Source organism: Culex pipiens, chromosome 2, assembly GCF_016801865.2.
Source record: "Culex pipiens pallens isolate TS chromosome 2, TS_CPP_V2, whole genome shotgun sequence".
Classification (NCBI taxonomy): Eukaryota; Metazoa; Arthropoda; class Insecta; order Diptera; family Culicidae; genus Culex; species Culex pipiens.
The window spans coordinates 25,041,052-25,068,011 of NC_068938.1; the positions used below are offsets into that span (position 1 = coordinate 25,041,052).

General features: G+C 35.0%; 1 protein-coding gene across 1 annotated transcript in view; it reads right to left on the reverse strand.

Annotated features, from left to right (window-relative positions):
• LOC120414548 (uncharacterized) overlaps window positions 1-26,960 on the reverse strand; it is a 213,598-nt gene that overhangs the window by 26,810 nt on the left and 159,828 nt on the right. The window lies entirely within an intron of this gene.

A 26,960-nucleotide genomic window follows, 5' to 3' on the forward strand; every position in this document is an offset into this window, starting at 1 on the left:
TTTATATTTTAATCGTGCATGAATATATTGTCTTTTTATTGCAAAGTTGTCAAAGTTACGAACAAAATCCTACAAACAATTTAAAAGTAAAAATAGTTAAACTTTATTGAAAATATGTGGTGGATAGTGGTGGCCATAGCCTGGAGTGGCCGGTGCCCTCTAGGAGGATCCCCCGGGGAACATTTACCGAACCATAGATTTTTGGCAATATCAAAACGTATGGTTTTTATGCTGGAAATAAAGTAAAAGTTTCCACAGTGTTTGAAAAAACTAAAAATAGAATAAATTAATTTTAAATCAACAAATCAGCAGTAAACATCGAATATATTTTCTTAAGTTGTGTTCAAAGTTCTTTGTCATATTGGTCATTACAACCTGCATCTTTTTTTACCAAATTATATTAAAACCTTTCTGAAACATCAAGTTTCATGCATGTTTCCAGTTTGTTGTTTCGTGTTGTTTTATATTCCCTTAAATAATGGCATCCTAACCTTTGGCCAACAAAGTCATTTTTTTGTTTTTGGGCGTGACGCGTTGGAAATCCCAGATTTTATTTTCAAAAATCATATTTTGGAATTCTTTTTATGAACCTCGCTCATTTTTTGATATGTTATGTAAAAATTAGACTTTTTGAAATATTAGGCTAGATTTTTGAAACAGAAAAAAAATCTTGAAAGTAAAACTTATCATCTTTTATTTGCGCCCAAGACAGCCAAAATCAGTTATAATGGAGCGAAGTTAGGATTTTTTTGAAAATAGTGTTTTTTTCGAAATTTCGAGTTGAATTCGACGAAAATGGCCATTTTTGGACCACCCTAACACGGCGTAGGTCACCCTAATGGCCAAACAAAAAAAAATGGGTCTCATTATTTCGGCCAAGTCCAATTTTGAGCCAAATCGAAGCCCTTTTTTTCTTTTACTTTCACAAGGAACTGCTGTAAAAACATTTATTAGTTTTTTATACTTTAGAAATCAAATGTTGTATTATTTGAATTTTGATTTTGTCTTTTTAGACACGAATAATGTTGTTCTAAATGCATTGAAAACAATTTCAGAATTAAGTTCTTTTCTATTCTAAACAATTTTTTTTCTGAATATATATTTTTTATTTTGTAAAAACTTGGATTGTTGGCAACAAATGTGAAGAAAAAAAAAAACAATATCGAAATTCCAAACAGTTTTCGCTGCGTTTACTTCAAATCCTTTTTCAAGGAAAATAAAAAGATGATTTGAAGGAATAAATATGCAAGGTTGACACAAATTATTTTAGTTATTTTTTTTTCAGACGAACTTCTAAGGGATGGAATTTTGTTTGAAAACAAGTATTACAAATAAAAGAAAATTCATCGTTTTGGAAGTTAGGATTGTTATGAAATTTTTACAAAGCTTCAAATTTATTTCAAAAAGTACGCTTTCACAAACTTCAAAACTTTAAAGAAATTCGAGAAATAATTGTGAAGTTTATTTGAAAACATTATAACATAATTTGTAAAATATTGGAATTGAGGTTTACAGCACCACAAAAGTTTTCTTTCTAAACAATGTTTCAATTAAACTATTGCAAAACAACAGCAACTAAGCTTTTATTGAAGCTTTGAATTTTTATATTAGTTTGTGTGAGGGACTTGAACATTGTAAATAATTACAACGAACATAGACATTTTAATGATAAACCATACAAAATTTGAAATTATATGCCATTGTTTCAGCATTGGAATGAAAAAAGTGTTTTAAAATGCATTCTAAACCCTGGACTGGTTTGTAATAAGTTTTCAAAAAATGTAAGTATACACGGTTTATTTTTGTCGAAAAAAATGCAGCGGTGCTGTTCATAGGAATTTCCTAAAACATTATAATACTTTTGTGCTGGTCCAAACATGCTGAATATAATTATTTTATAATTTATTTTTAGTTGATTAGACTACTTAAAAAAAATCCCCTGGATTTTACAGTCCTATTTTGAAGGGGGAGATGCTATATTAATTTTAAAATGTATTTGCAGTGGCCAAAAAATGAATATCAATTTGAGGTTAAGTAAATTACAAGTTTCAAGTTTACAAAAGTCATTGAAAATTGATTGTTTTATTGAAATACAATGTTTTGCTGCCGAAAAAACCCGCCAATTTGAAGAATGAACAAAAAAATCCAAATTTATCAGGTAACTTATGCTACTGAATCTGCCTCCAATAGTTTATGGATTATTAGTCAAACTGGTAACAGACACGGATAGAAATCATGTAAGCTAATCCGGTAACTCTATATTTTTGAATTCGTAAACACTGAAATGTTTCCAAAATCGTCATATTTTTCCCGATTTAGAACAAGAATGTTGTCGGCATTGAAAACATTTACGAGATTTCGAGAAAAACGTTGTCGAATTGGGAACATTTCAGTGTATACGAATTCAAAAACAAAAAGTTACCAGAATAGCTTACAGGATTTATATCCGTGGCGAAGTCTGTTTTGCAATTTCAAATTTATTTCATTGAAAAAAACATGAGGTTATTGAAGACTTCCCTTAGGTTATTTAAAAAAAAATACCTTGAAAATTAGCTTGTATCTTTACAGAATCGTTTCTCAGCAGTATGTGATGTTCTACCAAGTTGTTACACGGATCAAAACCTATAACCTTTCCTAAGAATAAAATCATTAGGTTAAGTTATTTTATTTTCCCCTAACAAACTGTTTAAAATGGAACTTTTTTATAGTAAATTATTTAAAATCCAATATTCATCAAATAATTTCAATTCAAAACTGGAACCATAAAAAAATAACCAAATGGGCTAAAATTTTCAGGGTAGCTTGTGTATTAAATTCCGTTTGGTGCATGAAAAACAATTGTCATGGGTTTAGTGTTCAATTTTTTAACCCACCGGAGGTCGCGTACGTGTACTTTGTACACAGTTTGTAAGGGCATTTGTAAGAAAGGCGAAAACACGCGACTTCCCGAAGGTTAAAGATCAAAATAAACGATAAATCTCGACAGAAAAAAAAAGTTTTATTATTTGTAAGATTTATTTTGAAGTATTTTAAAATGTCAATTGGAATACACCTCACCTCACGGTATTGACCCACCAAACCGGGGTTCACCCGTCAGTTGCCAATCCGAACCTCAACCATTCTTCAACGCCGATGATATTGATTCTGATACCACCAGTGACACACCCATATCGCGCGCGCAATTGCATCATTGGCTAGAGAGTCCGGTGTGCGGGTACAAATAAATCATTTGCATAATTGATCATTAAATGAGTATATGTTTAGCTGGGGCTGCTGCAATTAAACCGAGAAGTGCTATCTGCCATCCCGGACCGGTGTGTGATGCTTGGAATGTGAAGGTGGAACGGTTTGTACCTGATGGTTGATTGGGGAGGGTATTGTATCAACCAATTTGGAATATGTGGGGGCGTTTCCGATCGGACGTGGTGGATTCCCCTTATTAAATTATTTTTATCGCAGTTGGATGGCTTCGCTGGAGCGTAATTGAAATTAATGTTCTGCATCGGAAATGGTTTTGGGTATGGTAAATTTTTCCTGTAATATAATTTCGAGAAATATTTTATTTGAGTCGTAAATGCAAACAAGTCTACACTTCGGGTCAATCAAGTTCAAGGAGAGATGTCGGATTCCGATAGTCTATACAAAGTATCGGGTCACTCCCCGAGCAGCCAGTCTTTACAACAACGATTGGGCCCTTAATTTTTCAAAGGCAACAGACACAGATCTCAACCGCCTCATATTACACTGATGTTTGCCCACCCTCAACATCAAGTGAATATCTGCTGCAGCAACGGGTGGCGGCATTCATCCAACAGAGTCGTCGTCGTTGGCTGCCCTTTTCACCTTTTTTATTTGCTTGTTTGCGTTGCGTTTATATTCCTTTTGACTTCAGCAAAGCCACACCGACCGTGTCCTCAAGTGGTCCTCTTTTCACTTAACGACAAGTGAACGACGACTCGATTTAATTCGTTTCATTATTTGCGAAATCTCCCCCACTCCCAACCATACTTTCGAGGAATGCCTCAAGTCTGTCCGCGGACAACAACTCCACAAGTGCATATGAGCACACTTGAGAGACCCCTACAACTAACGACCCCCTCCCAACCAACCCCTCGTCACGTCACCGAGGGGTGGTGCAATGTTTCCGAGTCCGCAAAATTAGGGTGGTCGGGGCGGACAGGGAAAAGGAAACACTTGAGTCAAGAGAGAGGATCATTTTTTTTCGCACTCACTTTGCCGGTGTGTGACAGACAGACGGACAGGACTAACAAGACTATGGGACAGTTACAGTCGAACGTGTGCTGTTGTCGTCCCCCAAAACATGGCTTAGAACACGACTAGGCGGCTTAGCATGTGCCAAGTGGCATTTGGTGGACGAAGTTCCTACACCGTAAGAAATATTGTCAAATCTTGTCTCTCAATCAACTCAATTACTTTCAAAGCGAAGAACGCAAATCCTTTTTCGCCAAGTAGCAATTGAAATTTATCACATTTTATCGCATTATTTGCCCCCAAAGCGACAGTTTATCATTTTCAGTACACCGACCCGCGGCCAACCGACTACCGGCGGTTTGGATTTCTGGCTGTTGCACCGGCTTCTGACTTCGAAGTCCTGCAGTGCATTGTATGTTTATATGTTTTTGCGTACTTGCAACTTGCTTGTCAAGTCGGCATGTTGGTTGGTGTAATGCTGTGTTGAGGTATGCGCCGATTTTCGACTGGTTTGTATCCTAATTCTAAAAACAAGAAATATATAAAATATAAGCAAAAACAACGGTTAAAAACACGCCTTTAGACTTTTTTTTAATTTTTATACAAGAAAATAAATTGACGAAACAACATTTTACGATGGTTCGACTATGGTTCCCATGGAACGAACTGTCAATTAATATACTTTCTGTCAAGAAAGACAGCGTAGTATTTTTTTTTCAAAATTGATTTAAATGTCAATTTTAAGCCCTTTGTAGTCGTAATAAGGGTTATTGTACTTGTCTGTGACCAAAGAAGCCGTTTTGCTTCATACAGTTTCGGCAGCTATCCTCACAAAAGTGGTTTACGAATATTTCAAAATATTCGAAACATTACACAAATTTTGACAAAAGTGTGAGTTTTTCGAAATAGAGATGAATTTAAACTTAAAAACAGTTATAGTGTCCATGAGTGTCCATTTATTTGCCATTTCAGATTATTTCGTCTGAGAAACATTGAAGATTTGTCTTTTCTTTTCAGAGATACAGCCACTTAAATATAAAGATACAATAAAGTTAAAGTTTTGGTAAAGTGTCACTCAAACAGCAATCAATGTAAAAATGCCATCTACGTACGTCTGGGAAGATTTTGTGTAAAAAAAGAGTAATTATTTATCAGGAACTGATAGAAATTTTATCAATTTCAGTTGAATTTCACATTTTTACACTATATAAAATAAAATATTTTTTATACAAAAGTACTCAACAAAGAGAGAACACAACCAACCGAATACAACCAACTGCAACTTTTTTATTTACTGTGAATTCAATACTTTAATTTGATGTGTCAAAAAAATCGCGCATGAAATTTTTAAATCTCTTTGAAAAAAATATGTTTAATGTTTTAAAATCGTTAGTCTTGTTTAAAAATGGATGTTTTTGGATGTCGGGCCAATTTTAAAGATCAAATTAGCTTGCGGGCTAAATGCATAAAATAGGTTATTTAAATATGAAGTTACGTTATTTTAGTTTAACACCTTCAGGGCCATATAGCATAGCATAGCATAGCATAGCATAACGGGTCTGCACCACGCTGTAGGGGGTGCCACAATGGTCAATTCAATATTCTTAGACAATTTGATTGCTGCCCGGTACAACCAAGAATATCTAAGAACGTAAATTTCCACACTGTGCTCCAAGGCTACGCCCATACAGTCCCGTGGGGATTTGGGAGGGGATGTTTTTGTTGTTCACTAGTGGCAAAAGTGCAGGGAACGCATGCGACTTTTAAAAGTGAACGGAATATTTTTGGGAGGTTTGGAATGGGGGTTAGGGGAATTTCATCGGGCCGATGAAAATGGTTGAGTGCGTAATGTATTTAATGATTTGAATGTTTGTAAGTGTAAATGTGAGTCTGTAGTGTATTATCTAATAAGCATATAGTTTTGTAATAATGATAAATAATAAATATAATAAATATAGTAAATAAAATAAATATAATAAATATAACAAATACAATCAAGATGATTCCAGGAAGCTGTAAAAAAAACAGTTAATTAAAATATAAATGCTCCAGATGGTTCCCATGCTGTTTTAGAAAGTTACGTTTATTTAAGCAGTTTGATCATATATGGTATGAGGAGATGGTATATTACAGGAAAGGAATAGGATAAGGAATAATATGAACATTTAAATAAATCATATAGTGAGTAGACAAATTTACATGTAGACATTTAATTTAAAATAATTCCAGGAAGCTGTAAAAAATGAAAATAATTTTAAAAGTAATACTCCAGATGGAAACACAAATAAAACAACAAAGACACAAGAATCCTAAAACGCGGCTTCGCACCTTCCACATAATTCGACATGAGCACGATCACGAATACAGCACAAAAAGAACGCCACAAAAATCCATCTTCCCGGCGCTGCTGCTCACACGATAATCGTTTAACACCTTCAGGGCCATATATGACACAAAAATCAAAATTTTTAAAACTAGCCTATAATTTTCGTACTATCATACCAATCATTTTCCCATCATTAACTTAACAAAATATTTCAAAAAATCATGTCTGAAAGGGTTAATACACAAAAAATATATCAATCAGATGAAGTTTTTTAAAATTTCTGTTTTTAAACACTTTCGTTATTTAAAAAAAATAGAAAGCAGAAAATGATCGTTTTCCAACAGTTTTTTCAGTTTTCTTGTTTTAGATATTTGAAAAAAATATTTAATTGAATGTTCTTTTGTTTTCATTGAACTTTCAAAATACTTTTAAAATTGTGACATGAAATCTGATCAATTTAAATAATAGCGTTGTTTTATCTGTAACTAATAAAAATCGTTGCGAAATTTTTTCCAACAATTAGGTCGATGTAAATATTTAAAAATTGTTCCTTGACTATGACCGAGGGGTGTTCAAAAAAATAAAAATAAATATTATTCACCCGCAAAGTTGATTTGCAATCATTAATATCAAAAAATGTAAAATAAGACGAAAAAAAAAATTGTAAGATGCAACGAAAAAACTCTTTTTGCTGGACTGTTCATCGAAAATTCAATAATATTCAAATTATCGTTGGATAAACAAGAACATGTTCAAAATGATTCTGAACGCAGAGGAATTCATTTTAAAAGATCGCACTTAAATTACCATTGAAATTTTGAAGTTTATTTTTTATAAGGAGTCTTATCCATATTTGATACCGTAAACTGGGGTGACTTTGATAGCCCGGGGTGACTTTGATAGGTTTTTCAAATGCCCGTCAAATTAATATCCAAACATTTTTGAGAATTTTGAGTATGTAAGCATTAAGGGATAGGTTATTATCGAACCTATGCGCAAAAATGTGACTGTTACATTGGATGTATCAAAATTAGTGGCCAAATCAAATTTCTATCAATGTCACCTCAGGCTATCAAAGTCACCCCAGTTTAGGGTACTTTCTATCAAACTATCGAATTGAGAAAGACACTTTTTTTATAAAATAACATTTTTTTTATCGAGTTTTTAAGCATTCATTTTTTTCAAATTTTGAATAGATTTTTTTTTGTTTTCTCCTTAAGATTAACAGTTCTGTGAAAGCAAATTTGAAAAATAATATTGAGGTTTTCCATTTCGGATGTTTTTGAATTGAATTTCAAAAAGATGATTTTAATCCTTTTGGTTGTTTTATCATTTTAAAGCTTTTATTCAATTAGTTTTCCATTGTAGTTATTTTTACATTGACTCAAACATGAAAAGATTATTGGATTTTTTGCAAGGAAAATTGATTGTGAATAAATTGTTCAAGTTTAAAGGATGATGAGATATTATTTCAGTTACATAATTTTATGCACTTTGTTCATTAGATTGTTTAACTATCAGGATTATCATAAGTATGAGTAGTTAAACTCAGTTTATTTTGCTAATTTTGCCAAAAAAATGACAACCTGATATTTTTGTGAACAAAATTTTATGAAAATTGATATAACAAATTCTATTATGCGAACATTCTGCAATTGATAATTTTTTTATCAATTTAATTTTAAGTATTCTTTGTAGGAAAATTCTTACTAAAATTATGTGTTAAAATAATGTATGAAAACTGTACTTTTATAGGAGTTCACAAATTTTTGAAAAACTATTAAATTAATTTGGACACATTCTTGTAATGAGATTTTAAATACATGCAAATATGATTTTTAATAAAAAAAATGAAGTTTGGCAAAATTGCCAATAATGTCACCAAAGCACAACAGCGTTCAAGTGCTACACATGGGCATGGCTTCGCGGGTCTTGTAAACTGGGTCTCCAATGTTGGAGGCATGGGTCGTGAGGTGGTGGTGCTTGTCTGACTGACTGCAGTTGATGTTGAATAATCCCGTTGTCATGGGGCGGCCGGGAATTGAATTACGGAATTCTGCAGTTATGGTTAACCAGCAGACAGCCCACACTACTGCCATTATTATTATTGTTGCTGAAAGAATGGAACGACTTTGCGGAAATCGGATCATGGAGGAAGTGGAAAGGATTAAGTTGTCGGAACGAGCTATTGTTACGCAGGAAGGGCCTTGTTGTGAAATCAGTTGAAAAATAAGCCGATTTGGGGGATGGTATTGATGGGTGTATTTATTTTTTTGGGAATGTTCAATGCATTCATTTTTAAATTTGAATGCTGAAAAATTAAATTTGATGGCATTAATCTGTTTAAATTGAAACGTTACCCAAAAAAACACAAAACAATCATCAATTTAGTGGCGTGCAAAGTTATCACATCAAAACGCTAATTAATCTGTAGTCCAACCCACTTCAAAACTATCTCCAATCCAGCATCGGTACTAAACCAAAGAAAAATGACAACCCATCATCATCTTCTTGTCCAGAACTGCTCTTAGCTGTCCACTTTATCTGGAAGCAGCATCTCTCGCCGCGTGCAGGAAATCAGAAATCCCGCACCATAGTTGGAGTCGAGCTTCTTCTTCTTCTTAACGCTTTCAACGGTAATAAAAACTCATGAGAATTATCTCTAGAGAAGGAAAAGCGAAAGTGAGAAGAGTTGGGATCTTATCACCGGCTGGGAATCTTAGCCCAGGCAAGGTCGGAGAAGAGTGAGGTCCAGTTATGCCGGTGCCCCTTAAGACAGTGAGAAAGGGATTTCAGGAAACAGCACCACCACGTGCGTTTATCACTCTCAATCTCTCGGACGGACTTTTTTTTTACATCTGGCTCCGATGATTTCGTCTCGGTCTCGTCTCGACTTGAACAAGTGGTTATTTGGGCACAGTAAGAATTTTACTCATATTTTTACTTTAGAAAATATAATTTGTTTTATTTTTTTTTAATTTGATATCATGATGTTTTAATTAAATCAATCAAATATTTTTTCGCAATGAGTTTGTTAAACAATTTCAAACATTTTTACTGTTCATAGTGTTCTGGTCAAGCACGGAGAAAAATCAACAGCCTCAAATCGGTAGCATTAGCGCGCAACAAAGAACAAACATAAATGGGACCCCCGTCCATAAAAGAAGAACTATGATTGGTTGGTCATCGTTGTTCGTACTGCCAGCCCAAGCCAGAAAGATTGAGCAGTGATAAATGGTGGGAAGTTTTTCTTCGCAGGCCTGAATGGATCGCCATTAATTTTGCACCCCCTTTCCGGACAAACGATGCCCACTAAATCATCGTTTTTGCGAGCGGGGGGTGGTCCCCATGGGCAAACTCTTCAGGATACGATTTCTTTCAGAGGAGAGGTTAAATTCCGGTATTCCGGGATTAATAAATTGTGTCAATTGATTACACCGTTCGATCAGGTGTCCTCAACTACACGACAATGTTGCAAACGTCAACTTAATTGTCAAAACTTTAAAATTTCTAATTTCGATCAATTTTTTAAAATGGTTTTTTACCGTCAAACTTTTTAGAAAGTTCATCATTCACCATTTCCAAGATTAATTAGTGCTGCCAGTTGCAACTATTTATTCCGTTTGCGTCAATTTAATTAACTCTCCAAACCAGCTGCGACCCATCAGCAACATTATCTCCCACTTGTTCCGGTATCAAGTGGAGTCACATTTTTTTGTTTCGCTCCAACAGGACACCAATTATCCTCTTGAAACATGGTCAAAAAACCTCCCCGGCAAAGACTTTCAAACTCTCGTATACAAGCAGCAATGCGTCAAGCCGGAAAGAGCTCGAACTGCCAGAAACAACTTTGTCGTCGTCCTTTTTAGCCCTCCTTGAAAAAAGGACAACTTTTTGCTTGGCCTTTCCAAATACAAGACGGGAAGGTTCTTCTGGTGAATTGGAAAGTTTTTCGCAACAACCCGAAATCGTGGTCAAATAGTTGACCAAAGTTTTCCATTTTTGTGTGCAGCTTGCGTGTGCAAGTCTCTCGTTTCGGGGAGCAAATGGAAAAGTTTGAGTTTTTCTTGTTTCCCCCTCACCGACGGTGATGGGTTCAGAGGTCTTGGCTTGTAGAACAAATTTCTACTGGGGCATGATATTTTGGGAAGGGGTTTCCCTTAATGGATGTGATGAAACATTTACAAAAAATATTACTAATAGCAATCATCATCCCCACTGGCTTTTTGAGCGCAATAAATCAACATATTTTCAAAATAGGGATATTTATTACAATGACTTCTAACCTCAAAACAAAATGTCTCCTAGCACGAAACGAAAATTAATTTCGTGGTTCTGTAAAAACATCAACCGCGGAATGTCGAGCGACAAAAAATATTGAAAATTCTTCTCCAGCAAAAACTCCGATTCTTCCCGAAAAGGAAAAGTGAACAAAAAGGGCACGCAACTTCTTAGTGGCTATAAATCAACCAAAGATTTATTACAACGCTGAAGATGGTGGGAAAATGAAGCAAAGAAGCGCTCCCGTTCTGTACGTAACAGCAGGATTGCCCAGGGGGGGTTCCACAAGAGAACCAAGGTCAATGTCCGCCCAGATGAACGAGGAAAATTTGTACTAGATTTCTGGAGGATATTTTCGCTTTAATTTTGAATTAAACGTGATTTTTACAGTTAATTTTACGTAAACATCAATCCTCAATCCTAATCTCTCATTTCTCATTTCTCATTTCTCATTTCTCATTTCTCATTTCTCATTTTTCATTTTTCATTTCTCATTTCTCATTTCTCATTTCTCATTTCTCATTTCTCATTTCTCATTTCTCATTTCTCATTTCTCATTTCTCATTTCTCATTTCTCATTTCTCATTTCTTATTTCTCATTTCTCATTTCTCATTTCTCATTTCTCATTTCTCATTTCTCATTTCTCATTTCTCATTTCTCATTTCTCATTTCTCATTTCTCATTCCTCATTCCTCATTTCTCATTCCTCATTTCTCATTTCTCATTTCTCATTTCTCATTTCTCATTTCTCATTTCTCATTTCTCATTTCTCATTTCTCATTTCTCATTTCTCATTTCTCATTTCTCATTTCTCATTTCTCATATCTTATTCCTCATTTCTCATTTCTTATTTCTCATTTCTCATTTCTCATTTCTCATTCCTCATTTCTTATTTCTCATTTCTCATTTCTCATTTCTCATTTCTCATTTCTCATTTCTCATTTCTCATTTCTCATTTCTCATTTCTCATTTCTCATTCCTCATTTCTCATTTCTCATTTCTCATTTCTCGTTTCTCATTTCTCATTTTCATGGTCATACAAAAATGCCAGGGAAATGTGAATTTTCAGAAATTGGTATCTTGAGAAGATATTTTCTGATCGATTTAGTTTCTTCGGCAAAGTTGTAGGTTATGATTAGGATTTTTCAGAAACAATAAATATTCTAGATTTCTCGAAAAATAATTGAAAATTTATGGAGAAGTACTCTTTGGTTTCTAACAAAAATGAAACTTTCAAAAAACTGTTTTTTTTTTGTAAAAATTAAATCCTTTTTTTCTGAATTAAGTATTTCACATTTTATTCCTTTTCACATAAGTCAAATTGCAAACCATTTCGCTTGCATCGATGCACATCAATGGAGAATATCAAATATCTAGCTGAAAAGAAAATTTTCGCAAAATCGTCATGCCTGTCGTCCTCGAACTATCTCCGCACCTCACTGCCAATCGCAACCGAAGAAAATCAAAACAAACTTTTCCTTCGACCCTGGAGACTTTTTCCTTTGCGATTTCGCAAGCAAAAGTCGATATGGTGCAGAAAGCAGCTCTCGACAGCACAAGTGATGATTGTGTCGGACCGAAAGGTCCTCCAAGCATGATTATTTCCTCGTTCTTGAGAACAAGTTTTTTTTTCATTCTTTCTTTTCGGTTTGCCGATAGTTTGCCGGGGAAAAAAATCGTGAGATGGAAAAGTTCCGATAACGAGTGCCATCAATGTCAATTTAGTTTTGTCGATTCACCCACCCGTGGGGAGTTGTACTTTTGCGATTGGGTAAATATCATAAAATGTTGGACGCTTGTGACAAGAAGCTGGACGTGTTCAATTATTGGGAAGAAATCGTGAAACCTTGTTAGTTGAATTCCCAGAAAGCGAAGATCACCAAATTATCACACTTTTGAAATCTTTTTTGGTGCCGATGAAAATAAAGGATATCTGATAACACTTCTTGGAGATCAATAACTCGAACGTTACAGTGGCTTCCTCAACGAGTTCGTTCCAGCTCTGGGGAGTCCGAGGAAGACCCCACACGTGCTCTGATTTTTTTAAGACCTCGCCGCCGCCAAGCAGAGAGGCACGCAACAGAAATAAACGCATTTATTTTACTCGATTTGTCACACACCGCAATTGATATACGATACGTTAGGCTATTAATCTAAATATAAATAATATCGAATGACTTTGGATGGCTGCTAGGCGCGGCGGTGGCGTTCCAGGATGGATCCCGTGAAATCGGACCGCGCCACTCTCCGGGGACTCCACGTTATGGAGAACGCGTTTATTGCGGGTAATGTACTGAGAGATCGTTGGACAAACCGTTCCAGACTTTACGACGTTACGCGGAAATTAGATGGCGTCTTTGTATTGAGTTAGAGTTGAATTCAATTGTCAACTTTTTTTCTGCAGAAGAAAAGGGAAATTAAGTCAGTTTAATTTCACTCAGTTTAATCTAAAAAAAAACATTTTCTCAATTTTATGAACTGCTTTGTGAGTCATTATCAAAAGAATTTTAAAGAGAGAGACAATCATCTCTTTTTTCGAATAAACACAGCGGCGTTACATAAAAAACGAACTTTCTTTTTAATTGCACATTTTTTTTGGTTCTAACCAAGTTAGGGTGGTTCCAAAATTAAAAATTTTCGAAAAAAACCGAAAAATACTATGTAAAAAAACCAAAATCATTATTACTCGTATTTTGATTCGATTTAAGCTATTGGGCGCAATTGAAAGGTTTTTAGTAAAGCGTTTAAAGATAATAGCTTGAACATCGAAAAATCAAACCTTTCGTTTGAAAAAGTCGTATGCAAATTCATAATGCCAATTTAAACGTTTCCAAACAACCAATCAGCCTATTTCAGGAAATATTTCCATCGAATTCCAGGAAAATTTCACATAAGGGTCATTCCATCTGAAGCGGAACAGCACTTGAAAATTGCCATCTCCGATTATGCTCAAATTTGGCAGAGCTGTTGAGACTATCAAAACATGCAAAAATCCCGAATTTCATCCAAATCGGACCACCCCCTCCATTTTTTGTACCCTCCCAAAAAATCGACTTTTTGGCGATTTTTGAGCAAAACCCCTATCTTCAAACGACGATAACTCAGAAACCCCAAATCTTAGAGGGTCGTTCTTAGACTAAATTTAAAGAAAATTGGACGTAGAATCCATTTCCGTGATCAAAATTTAGATTAAAATATTTTTTCTACCTGTATTGCGCAATTGAATACTTTAAATGGCCGTATCTCAAAACAGCCCTATTTATTTTTTAAATTTGACCTCACCATTGTATTCCCTGGCCAATTTTACATAAGAATCACTTATCGACAGAAAGGAATATGTTTCGTTCCAGAGATATCGAATTTTAAAGTTTTGAGTATTTGAGATTACCTGAATTAGCTACACTCACCGCATCTGCTAGAAGCACTCAGTCTTGCTGATGAATAATTACTACCTGATGTTTTGTAAGATGAATTATTTTTATGTGATTTTGAGATAATCAATACCTTGAACAATCTATTTTTTGTTTAAGAATTATTTATTGGGTAATTTTTAATGCACTGTTTTTCCTGATCTCAGTGTCTTTGAACCATATTAAGTAAAATTTAAACTTTTAATATTTATTTGCAAATGCTACTGTGTTTTTACAATACAATTTTATCAATTTTATATTTATTGTTTTCATATTATTCCTAATTCCTATTTCCTTCTTTTATTTAAATTGAGAACAAATGTAGACTACAGCCAGCATTTGATGAAATAATTCTCATGGGTTGCCATGTGCGGTAGCGAAATAGTGCAATTCAGCAAAAACTCCAAAATCTGCCATACGGTTTGAAAGATTGATCATATTAAACCGATTTGTCTGAATAATTGATGATTTTTTTCAATTCTGGTACATTTAATTTCAAAAACAAAACCATATACTTCTGATACATGTGGACAGCAGCTGTATCGTCTTCCAAGATTATATATTTGGATGATTCTTTGCCAATTCACACGAAATTGGACAAAAGTTGCTCTGACCCCTCTTCGATTTGCGTGAAATGTTGTTCTAAGGGGAATTTGGCTCCTTATCACGATGTCCGTTTTTTAATATCTAGTGACGGTGGGTCGGTACGACCCCTTCTATTTTTAAGGTTTTGAAACAGACTTGTTTTTCAATCATTTGCAGCCTGAAATTGTAATGATACGAAAATTTGGAGTAAAAGTGATTTTGTAAAATTGGACGAGAAAAAGAGTCATTGCACCAATTAAGTACACAAAAACTTAAAAAAAAACAATAAATTCTACTCAATTTAAGGTGAAAAAGAAAGAAAGGATGAAAAAGACAAAAATGAACCACAATATTAAAAAAAAGAAAAGGGATTAAAAATAAAAATCAAAACAAGGCAAATAGAAAAAAAAGAATAAACAAACTTTTAAAAATAACTGTTAAAAAAAAGTAAAGCAACATGATGAAAGGATGGTACAGCAAATAATCATAAAAAAATGATTGCAAATTCTGCAACTTTTATTTAAAAAAAAACAAAGAACGGAAAAGAGCTAACGAAACTATTGGCACTACGCCCCCCGGGGCATGGCCTTCCTCTAACGTGGGATTTCTGCTCCAGCGCCTCTGACGAGACAGGAGAAACCGGGACCGACGTTTTACTTCACCATCCGATAGAAGCTCAGTGGATAAGGCGGGAATCGAACCCGCGTCTCATAGCATCATCGGGATCGGCAGCCGAAGCCGCTACCCCTGCGCCACGAGACCCAAAGGAAAAGAGCTAATGAAGAATAAATAAATATTCAAAGAAAAAAACATTTAAAAAATGGACAAGACGATGATTATGGATAAACAGAAAATGGCTAAGGTTACAAAAACGACAGGATAAAGGTAAATACTTAAAGAAACAAAAATTAAATGAGTAAATCCGACAATGGAAAAATTAAAGGAAAATGAGGATGAAAAAAAGAAAAACGGAGAAGTCAAGATGCTGAAAACAAAGGTAAAGCAAAAATTAAAACAAAGAATAGTGACGATAGTAATGATAACAATGAAAATGCAGTTTAAACCAGAAATTGAACACATTTAGGTTGAAATTCAATAAATAAAAAAAATAAAAAATCGCAAAAATGGTAAAAAATATAAAGCATGTTTAACATAAAAAAGGCCCAAAGATAAAAAAGCAAAAAACAGAATTCAAAGGATTGAAAAATCAAAACAAAATAGTAACAATCGATTTATTTCACCAAAAAAGAAAATTAAACTCAGAGAATTAGAGTCATAAAAGAAAAGAGAAAAGCAGATTCAAAAACGAATGAAAATTCAAACATACTTGACTATTCATTTCTCAAAAATAATGTGAAAAAATAAATAGCAAAATTAAAATTAGCAAAACGAGAAGCTTAAGAATCATCTTCTAAACAAAAAAATATAAAAAAATCTGTTTAAAATATAAAAAAAGAGAATAAAAGAATGAAAATCAAAACAGATCGGGTTTGGAACGGTGATAAAAAATAATTAAAAAAAAATGTAACCGTTTAATTAATCAGAATACATTAATTGTAATCTCAAAGCACATGAACAACATATGTGCGAAGAGTGTATAAGATCAATTTAAACAAAGAGCCCAAAAAAGGGTAGGATGAAGTTTGCCGGAAAAAAGTTTTTTTTTATAAATTCATTGATTTTGTGCTAAAAATTAAAAGTAGCATAACTGTAAAAAGGTATCTGTTCATAGTTTGTCGATACTTTGTATTTTGTTATTTTGAAAATCCCTCGTGAAATTGAAAATTTAGTTTTTGATGGTTATTTTTTTGCCAGAGACCAGATCCAAGGGACAAAAATTTCAGATAAAATTTGTTCTACCCTTAGGCAGATAATAATAATTTTATGTAAAATAATTTCATAAAAATCTTTTCATAGAAGAGTAATTCCCAAATAAGCTTTGATGACTCAATTCCTTTGGCTAACAAAATATAATAACATTATCCAAAACCCAAATTTCTGCCCAATTTTTTCATAAATATTCATAAAGCATAAATAAATAAAAAGACTCACATTCTTCCACCAAAACATGTACTTTCCTTCCAAGCGAAAGAAGTGATGATGCCCCGATTCTTAATCGTTTCTTGTTCAAAAACATCTCCCAAAAAACATAAAGGTGCAACCTTTTCCGCTGTATTTCGCTTAACGAGCAACTAATAATCAACAAAATGCCCTCGAGGCACTCGCTCTCCGCCATCGTTTCGCATAATCACAAATGAATGCAAATAAAAGTTTATAATAATAAGGTGTGCGACACGGACGTTCTGGCATGCTGTCAAGCTCCAAAATCTTTCCCGAAAAGGCATTTTTTCGATTCCCTTTTCTCAAAAATTTAAACACACACACTTTTTATCATCACTTGCTATCGCCGATTTGTTTACTCTTTTTTCCGCTGCACGACTTGAAAGGAGGATCGTGCTCTCACGTGGAGATTTTGATCACTTTTTGCGCTCGCGAAAGGGATGTTTTCGGTAATAAATTTGAGCTCGCGTAAAAGAATGGTGACATTGTGTGTTGAGGAAAGAACGGCACGTTCTTGGTGGGACGCTGCCTGCCACTAAAATTATGGTGATTATGTGCCATAAATTTTTGCTCATTTTCGACACCTGTACCTCGGGGGGACTCTGTGAGTGTCGATTGAAACGTGTTGATAAGGGGGTGAGGTGATAACATCGATTAAATTAGCTTATTTTATTAAATTTTGAACGAAATTTAAAAACAACAAAACAGGTTGAGAATTAAGATATGAAAGATGACTAAGTAAGTGATAAGTTTTTGAGAGATGAGCTAGTGAAGGATGAGTTGTTGAAAATAAATAAGTGAGAGATGAGTTTGTGAGAAATAAATTAGTGAGAGATGAGTTACTGAAAGACGCTAATGAAAATTAGTTAGTGAGAGATGAGCTTTAGGTAGATGTGTTAGAAAGGGATAAGTTGTTGCTGAGAGCTGAGTTAGTGAAAGATGAGTTATTGAGAAATGAGTTATTAAGAGACGAGTTAGTGAGAGTGTGAGAAAGGTTACATTGATATGAGTTAGTGAGAGATGAGTTGGTGAGAGATGAGTTAGTGAAAGATGATTTATTGAAAGATGAGTATGTGATGGATGAGTTAGTTAAAGATGAATTAATGATAGATGAGTTTGTGAGAGATGAGTTAGTGAAAGATGATTTATTGAAAGATGAGTATGTGAAGGATGAGTTAGGTAGAGATGAGTTTGTGAGAGATGAGTTAGTTAAAGATGAATTATTGAAAGATGCGTAAGTGAGAGATGAGCTAGTGAGAGATAAGTGAATGTAAGATGAGTTAGTGTGAGATGAGTTAGTGAGATATGAGTTCGTGAGGGATGAGTTAAAGATAGATTAGTTTGTGAGAGATATGGTAGTGAAAGTTGAGTTATTGAAAGATGAGTAAGTAAGTGAGCTGGTGAGAGATGAATTAGTGTTAGACGAGTTAATGAGAGATGAGTTTTTGAGAGATGAATTTGTAAGAGATGAGCAAGTGAAGGATGAGTTTTTGAGAGATGATCTTGTGATAGATGATTTTATACGAGAATAGTTAGTTAGAACTGAGTTGGTGAGAGATGAGTTAGTGAGAGAATAGATAGTTAGAATTAAATTAATTAGGAGTGATTTAGAAATGTTTTTTTTTCTGAATTCAAATCGGTAAGAAAAAAAAGCAATCTCATTTAAAATAACCCTTTCTTCAAGAAGTCTAAAAATACAACCACCTTTGTTACAAATTTTCACGTCACCATTCACGTCTCATCACACAAACCGCGCTCGTAACAACTCGTCGTGTCACCATTCTGTGTCTGCACGCGGTGACATGTTGATTGTGTGCTGCATGGAAATGAAGAAATTTGTCGGTCGCGTGTTCCCAGTGAGTGTATTATAACATGCCGAACAAGAACACGCGAGCAATGAGTTGCTGCTCGTGACATATCGTCGCTAACGAGAAGAGATGTAAACGAAGAAGTGTATGCAACTGGTAAGATTTCTTCGCTCTCACATCTTGGGAGGAAAACTTTTCCTCGAAGAGATCGGAATGAATTCATTAACGTTTTTTTTTGCGCGCCCGCGCTCATTCAGAGCTGGTTCTGGCGGCCATGGTCATTTGTTTTTCTGCCGCCTCCACCCGGGCTGTCGTTGGGATTATGATGTTCAATTTGTCATGGAACTTTCTTTGTGTCCCTTTGGCTCGGCGGATGACAGGGCCCGGGGAGCACGATTAAGTTATGGACGCGACATTGTTTTTGGCATTTTTGGTTAGTCGAAACCCGGAACAGGGTACAGCAACGAAAAGAAAAATGGCGCGTGGGCAGTAACAGTAGTACTAGAGGGAGTTGGTTGCGTAACTGTCGTGTTTACCATATTTAATTTTGGGAATTAATCAACTCGGCTAAGTGGGGTGTTACAAACCGGATTTGTAACAGCGTTGATACAGTCGTTTGGACTGTATTTTAGCCCAGATGGCGATGTTTAGCTTTTTTTAAGCCGGTTCTTAAATTATAATACCTTCTCATTCAACATAAAAAAATTATATAGTTTTTTAATTTTTATCTTTTTTTATTTATTCAGATTCAGATTCAGAATGTATAGTGTCAGCCAGAATAAAGATTTTTCATTATCTTTGTCAGATTTTTACAGATTATGACAGATTTCTATCAATTTTGAACTTTTTTTTTTTTTTCAAATGAACGAATTCATTTGAAAATCGAAAAAATAGTAAATATTTATTTTAATGAATATGTAAATTCAGTCACCAGAATTTTACAAGCTTTTGAATTAATTTATATCCATCCTCCCCTCCTCATTAATAATTGTCAGATTTTCGTCTGCCAGATTTTTCTAGGGTTTTTTCGCCACATTTTTTTTTTATTTTGGTCTGGCAATTCTGTGTTTAGGTTCAGGTTCAGACTTCTACTAAATCAATATGATGTACCCTTTACATTTTGACTAAGTTTTTGTATTGAATCAAAAAGACGAAACTTCCAAACGATTGACAGTTAATTAATTTCTTCATACTTTATCATAGTTTAGAAAAATGTTGAAAGTTAGTATTGGAAGCCAACACACTGTCTTCTCTTTTGAACTACTAATCGCTATTTTCTACCTCAAATGATTGATGACTGAAGGGAAAGAGTGGAATTAATTTTTCTACTCTATTGTTCATAATCTTTCCAAGTTTTTGGCTCTACTTTTGGTCGCAACTTAAACTAAAATAAAACAAACAACTTTTGGTCGCAACTTGAAACTTAAACTAAAAAAAAAAAAAACAGTCGATCTTTTTTTAAGTATCAATAAATTTATAAAACATGTGGACATGAAGTAATGTAGCAACAAAAAGTTGGCAACTAGGCAATTCTCGCAAGAATGAGCGATTTTTTTAAATTTTATGTTTGTATTTTTTTATTTAAATGAAACTTTGTGGGTATTTTTGCTATGGCAAAAGAAGTCATTTTGAATCATTAGTTCGTCCATACTAATTTTCATAAAACTTTGGCGGCTGTGCTTTTGGCAAAGCTGTAAGGAAGGACTACTTAGATTTTTTTTTAAAATAAAACTCAAAACAACATTTTTTGAAAAAAATTATGCTGCTATGTTTTAGATAGATAAAAATGCCATTTTTTGAGCTATGGCTCAAGTTGATCAAAATTCATTTGGCAGCGTTGCATTTTTTTAAAAAAGATGGTTTAAAAAAAAACTTGGAAGTCGTAAAAATATTTTGACTTTAATTTTATATGCAAAATAAATTTAGCAATCAAAAGTACATCACATAAATATCGATATCGTGACTTTAATTTTAAATGCAAAATTAAATTACCAACCATCAGGGTTGTTAAAATATCAAAATATCAGCTCTCAGCAACTACAGTTATCCCGCCTGAAAAATCATGCCTCAAATACAACTGCTCTTCTCTCCTCATTGAAACTCTCAGCGCCGAAAAAAAGCCGAACACGTTTTCGTGTTTACCCACTCGCGATTGTCATTTTCCTTTTCTCTCTCATTCCCGCTTCCACGATCATCCTACCGCAACAGCGTTTAACCACAAAAGCTGCCACAAAACCAATTTGGCAAACGCAGTTTAACGGGACGTCATGCGTGGTCGGCTCCTAATCGCCATCTCACGTTCTTTCATTGCAGTTTTCGGAGAGATTGAGAGACTCCGTAGTGAGGGCACATAGTCGAGGAAAAGGGGAGGAGTGATAGAGAGAGAATGACATCGCTTGGAATCACGAGACACAAGATGAGATCTCACAAGCTATACACTAGGGTGGGTCATTTTTTTCGAAAGTGCTCGGATCCGGCTGAAATAAGGTCCATCTTGTAGAGGGTACCCATAGGGACTCTCATACCAAATTTGAGCTCATTTGGTTGAAAACTGGCTTGTCGCTCGGGGGTTAAAGTTTACATGGAAATTACTATGGGAAATGCGTGATTTTACTTCAAACGCTCCTACAGGCTAAGCGACAAACTTTAACCCACACTTACACTAGGTAGCCGTGTCGGGGATGGTCCAAGGAACATTTTTCTCTAAGGGTTCATGGTCATCCGTTCAACCCTGAGCTTGCGCAACGCAGATTTATCCGGCGGCGCCGGATTCCTTCAAAATATCCGTTTTTATGGTCAACGCATGCTGCAAGCTATGACAGAAGCATTGTTTGAATGAATGGAAAACGCGACGCCAAACGTCAACTCACTCAAATGTAAGTAGAAAAAAAAGGTTCAGCATTGTGGTTTTTACTTTTTGCATTAAATAACAAATTATTAATATTTTTTTCATGCTTATTTCTAGAGCGGTATGCGGTATGCGAATTAAGGTATGCAAGAAACATAATTGAATAAAAAAAACCCTTCATGTGGTAGGACTTCGTGGAGGGAAACAGTTAATCGCACAGGGCCGATGGAATCGACGGCGAGGGGTTCGCGAGGTGTTCACCGGAGTAGTCATCGGAATGGCAGGACACGTAGCGGTAGTTACGGTTGGACTTCGTGGAGGGAAGCGGTTGATCGACGCACAGAGCTATAGCCGGCTTGGGGTTCGCCTGGCAGAGCCAGCGGTATCGTCGGCGAGATGTTCACCGGAATTGGCCTTATTGAAGCGGATAATATATCTATTTGTAAAAAACATACTAAGAAAGAATAGCTTTTTCATTAATTTTTTGAATTTTAGATCAATAAAAGTTATTTTATTAAGGTTTCATGATTATTTTTAACTGATACAATTCACTTGATCTTCTACTGCATGCTCATCTTGACTGGACCAGTTCCACCTCGTCGACTCCCTTCCAACGAACCAGGAACGGCCGTTCGCCGTTTTCTTCGGTCACTCCTTCCAACTTCTCCGCCACGTGTCCTTTTCGAATCCGTTTTTGGGCCTTCGTGCGTTTGGCCGGAATCACCGGAGGCCCCCATCTTTTTCGGCCCAATCCATGTTTGAGTTGAAGATCGCTTGTCGAGGCTGACCCGCTTCTCGCCTTCCTCGCGCGCAAATTTCTCCAGAAGATCCTGGCAGTTGAGATTTTCCTCCGGTGCCCAGCTGCTTTCGGAATCCTCGCAACCCTTCCTTTCAGCGCCGGGTTCTCTTTACAACGACTCGCTCAACGACGAACTCGGATTCGGCGGCCATGTTTTTTTTTCAAGTTGCTTATTGAAAACCATTTTTTAAAGTAAAAACACTTAGTTGATGGAAGAGCGCAAACCCTCACATTAGCTTCCAAGCAGTGAGTTGACGTTTGGCGTCGCGTTTTCCATTCATTCAAACAATGCTTCTGTCATAGCTTGCAGCATGCGTTGACCATAAAAACGGATATTTTGAAGGAATCCGGCGCCGCCGGATAAATCTGCGTTGCGCAAGCTCAGGGTTGAACGGATGACCATGAACCCTTAGAGAAAAATGTTCCTTGGACCATCCCCGACACGGCTACCTAGTGTAAGTGTGGGTTAAAGTTTGTCGCTTAGCCTGTAGGAGCGTTTGAAGTAAAATCACGCATTTCCCATAGTAATTTCCATGTAAACTTTAACCCCCGAGCGACAAGCCAGTTTTCAACCAAATGAGCTCAAATTTGGTATGAGAGTCCCTATGGGTACCCTCTACAAGATGGATCTTATTTCAGCCGGATCCGAGCACTTTCGAAAAAAATGACCCACCCTACTATACACCCTTACCAAAAATCATGATTTTTTGAGTTCCAAATCCCACTTTTCATACGATTTTTTCAGTTCAACCCATATAACCATTTTTATGGTTGTAGTACCTGAACTCAAAAAATCGTATGAAAAGTGGGATTTGGAACTCAAAAAATCATGATTTTTGGTAAGGGTGTAGTGACGGCCGCTATACTCTCGGATATTTTTGGTGCAGAGATAATCTATTGGTAGCTTTTCTATCACTCATTAGCAACACTGCCAACCATAAGTACATCACATAAATATCGATATCGTGCATAGTTTTCGAGTTAATCTATATTTTTTTGTTGATCGGTTGAAAATATTTTTCAAAGTTTATTTTTAAAGTTATTTAAAAAAAATCAAAATTAAAAAAAAATTAAGTCTAATGCTTTGTTTAAAACCATACTACGCATGTTTTGGATGGTTAAAATATATTTGATTTTTTTTAAATACAGTCCAGACTCGATTATCCGAAGTTTCGATTATCCGAAGTTCGATTATCCGAAAGTTTGTATGGAACTTCGGCTAATCGAATCATGACAAAAAAATGCATTCATATTTCTTTATTTTCTTACTTTCAACATCAAATTCGAGTTCTGCGACCCCGTTTTAGTCAAATTTGAATATTTGATTGCCTTTTAAATTGAAAAAAAATATTTTTCAATATGTTATCATCGCCATTTTGGCCTCCATCTTGGATTCAAAAATTTGAAATCATTTTAGAGTAGTTTAATGGTCATACTTAAGCCTGACCATCAAAAATAGGACAGCGAAAAAAATGTGTGATTCGATTATCCGAAGTGACATTTTTCTAAGGCCTTCGGTTAATTGAGTCTGGACTGTATTCTGATTTACAGTACCAAAATGTTTTTAGGTGAAATAAATAATTCTCGTCCATGCTTCTATGAAATGCCTATCACGCGACTTCCGAGAGGTTAAATATTTTTAAAAAATACTATTGATTGCGTAACAACAAGAATAGGAAAAAAGCATTCAAAAACATTGGCAAATAATTTAAATTTTTAAGAATTTTTGATTTTAAATTTGTTTCAAAGATGTTGAAGATTGTACCAGTGGTTGCATTAACCATCCCGGAAGAAAATCACAAATGAAAAACTAGGCTTTCTCTACATCACCAAAATAGCATTTATTTTTTAAGTGACGCGTTTGATTTCCAATGTCAAAAATGAAAGTATCATAAAATTTTCCAAATATTTTTTCAAAATTATTGAGTCAATTCTAACATTTGAAAAGTGATAAATCTCTATAGTAAAAAAAAATAACCCTCACATTTGAAAAGGTCCACAAAAAATTAAGAGAGATTATCTGAAAACTGGATGGAATCAGATCCGATTTTTAAATCTGACAACTATACGAGAATATCCCATGTTTGGAATTTTGATTTATTCGCATAATAATCAAAACATTCAAAGAACTGACATTCCCTAGCCAATTATGCAACAATCCACTAACCAACCGAGCATTGCTTGGTAGACAGTAATTAATATTGCAAATCTGTTTCTACTTTTCAAGACTTCTTCTCGGGGGCACGCGCACGTGTCTTTCCGCATAGCATGACATGTTTTCCTCCCTCAACCCTGGTCATTGTAGCCTGGTCCTGTCCACGGGGTGGCGAAATTTATTTCTCGTCATGAAGCCGATTATCGGTGGCGATTAATTCATGAGAGGAGAAGGGGCAAAAACTGCGAGCAGACTCCGACTCAATTTACCAATAAAATGCTGCAGTTGCCAACGCGAAACCTGTCCCCGTGCAGAGAGCCCAGCATCTCAAACCAGTAGGTTGCTAATTTATCTCGATTGGCTGTGAAAACACTCACCAAACAGTAATACTAACAGCATGTATCATTTCGCACTACATGACTTACTGTGCCGGCTTAGGTTTATCGAAGACGACGACGACGACTGGACCAAGTAACGGAACGCCAGAGACCATGTTCCAGGGGCGCCACACACCACACTGCACTGGGCCACAACAGGTAATCTCCTCGAACGAGATCCACCGTGGCAGGCCATTAGTTTATTAGCATATCTAATCTGGCCCCTCATGTTCGATGCAGATACAAAGGCTCAGTCTCGTGCTGATTTGCAAAGTTGTTGGACAATTTTTCAAGCAGCTTCCAGTTAGAATCAAATTGTTAAAATTCTGAAGAATTTTAATGAAGACAAATCAAACAAGATATTTGGATTCAATCACAATGAAATCAGAAAATAATCAAGTTCACAAATTAACTTTTAAAGTAAATATTTATAGAAAAGCAATAAAGATCAATCTTCAACAATTTTCCGTCCCAAAACCTAATCAACCTGGTTAGGTTAAACGTTTCACGCCATTATAGTTCGATCCGACGATTCAGATAGGCGCCCCTAATGACAGTTTCCACGTAATCATCCTCGATTCTCGTTCCGCTCGGATCACTTTAACCACCCACCCACCTCTTTCAATATAATACATTATTCAACACGCTTTTCCTCACAACAATCTAACGGGGGGGCTAATGAAATTCCACCCCCACTCGAAAGCCGGAGAAGGAGGGGTGGCCAAAAGATTTAATCAATCCCACCTGTATCGGGAGCGCCACCCCCATTTCTCCTTCAGCTCCCAATATTGAATGGTTTTAGCAGACACACACAACCACACACGTGGTGTGAGTGTGAAAACGCCTTTCGTGATCAAATCTCTCAATATTGCATGAATGACTTGGTAATACTCGATGCCGTTATTGGGCTACTCCGTGTTAGGTCCGAAGACCTCTCGGGTAAATCTGACAATGTTATGGGCTTTGCCGTTGAGTGGCGTGTGTTGAATTATAGAGGTCCTTTTGCTATCAACTTTGAACATTTGCCAAATTATTATATAATTTAATCAAAAATCATCAAAACTCATTTATTCGGTCAACATAAAAATTTCAAACAGAGGTCAACATATTCATGACCTTCAACATCATTTAACATTACAAGTGTATTTTTATTTTGAACAAAATTCACAGTCGTTAAGATTAAAAGTCACTTTCTATTACAAATTTTGTCACTGAAAGTCCTTTTTTATCTTATCAAAAATAAAAAAAAATATGCTGGCTTGCAGATTTTTTCCAGGCTATATTTTGTATTATTTACTTATCTTTTTAATGATACTAGAGTCAGGAATTTATATTAAAAGGTTGTTTCCCACATCCATTTTGTAGAACAGAATTTTTGTAAAGAATTTCAAATAAAATTCACCAATAATATTATAGAAGACTAAAAATATTGTTTAATGATCAAGCTACTGCTCAAAATTTAATATTCTACATCTGACTTTTTAATTTTGATCAGATATCTAAAGTTATGCTTTTTTTAGGGAAATCATACAAATTTGATATTAATGCACTAATTTCTGCATGAAGTTATTTTCAATAAATTTATATATTTTTAGAGATGTCAATTATTTTTTTATGTATTGGCCTGAAAAAGTATTGCCAATCGACTCTTTATATCTAAAAAAACCATTTTGCGTCATTGGTTTTTCTTTAAAAATATCCATACAAATAAAAAAACGAAAAACTTTACATTGTGAGAGTATTTTTTTATCGATGGTCAAAAATAAATGATTTTGGGCCTTTTTAAAGTGTTAGAGTGACTTGAACATCGTAAAAAATCGAGAAATCGATGAATTTCACGATAATTTTTTTTTTTCAATAATAATCGGGAAAACGATATCGTCACTTAAAAATTCAACGCTATTTTGTTGATGTAAAGAAAACCGAGTTTTTAGTTAATTTTCTTCCGTAAGCAGTATCTCAACAAACATTGGTCCAATCTTTAATATCTTTGTAGCAAATTTACAGGTAATTTTCTGATCTTTTCGAAAAAATATTTTCAAGGATGATTAAGCTTGGTCATGACTTTTATAAGTAAAAGAGTATTGTTATAAATTA